Source organism: Aplysia californica, unplaced genomic scaffold (genome assembly GCF_000002075.1).
Source record: "Aplysia californica isolate F4 #8 unplaced genomic scaffold, AplCal3.0 scaffold00220, whole genome shotgun sequence".
In the NCBI taxonomy this organism is placed as follows: Eukaryota; Metazoa; Mollusca; class Gastropoda; order Aplysiida; family Aplysiidae; genus Aplysia; species Aplysia californica.
In genome coordinates, this window is record NW_004797490.1 from 520618 (window position 1) to 521872 (window position 1255).

The window sequence follows — 1255 nt, forward strand, 5'->3', positions numbered from 1 at the left end:
TATTGTTATTATCGTTATCATTATCACTATCATTTTAGACGGTTTTGGATTGAGGCAACAGGAAAAGAGAGGGGGACACAGAGTGGAGGTGGACGGTCGTTGGTTGTGGGTGCCGTGGGTCGTTGGTTGTGGGTGCCGTGGGTAGTTGGTTGTGGGTGCCGTGGGTCGTTGGTTGTGGGTGCCGTGGGTTGTTGGTTGTTGGTGTTGTTGGCTGTGGGTCGTTGGTGTTGTGGGTGTTGATGTCATCATGGTTGTCGCGAGTGACTGGTTATCCGATCCATTTTGGTTTCAAAGATGGTTAGTTATTTTGGTCGGTATAGAATCATTGGTGTTGTTCACCATTTCTAATTTTGTTGTTCGAGCTGCTCATGCAAGTAAGGCCATGCATCTTTAACACTTTACTAAATTGTATTCAGATATTGTCCACTTCTATTTTAGGTGAGAATTGCTAGGTTATTTGTCTTCTTTGCTTCCCAAGCACATTGATTTCAAAGGAAAGGTACATGAAAACTTGGGGAAACTATGCTTTTGTGCGAGAAATAAAGGACACGAACATTCAGAAATCTTTCCCCATTCCATTTTCTTTAGCTTGTCGTTCTTACGAAGGGATCTGTTTTCTTGAGCTCATCCTACCCACCCTATGACCGTATAGTTTTCAACAAGCATTGTGCTCCCATTGGAAACCTAGCTTTTGAGTGAAATCAAAATTGAGCGAATGTCGGAGAAAGCATAGAGATCAAGCTGTGAAGACGTTCTGTTCAGGGAAGTTCTTTAGTTTTCTTGTTTTCTGTTTTCTCAGAATACATCTTGTGTCAAGAGATTTGCTGTGGAAGAGAATCGAGTCCTGTAGGAGCAGCGGAGAGTAAAGGTGAGAAATGTGCAGTCTTGTTTGTTTTCTTTCCCTTTGATATTGACTGATGTTAGTGAAAAGATATAATAAGAGTCAGAAGACCAAGTAGTAGGCTAAATGGCAGAGACAGCAATTAAGATTAGCAGGCTGCTGCCAGTAACTAGTGTTTCTTTTATACATTTATAAGCATTTTGATAAAAATGTGTGGCAGAGACAGCACCTAAGATTAGCAAGCTGCTGCCAATAACTAGTGATGTTTTATATATTTTTAAGCATTCTGGTAAAAACTCGTGGCAGAGACAGCACCTAAGATTAGCAAGCTGCTGCCAATAACTAGTGATGTTTTATATATTTATAAGCAGTCTGGTAAAAACTTGTGGCATAGACAGCACCTAAGATTAGCAA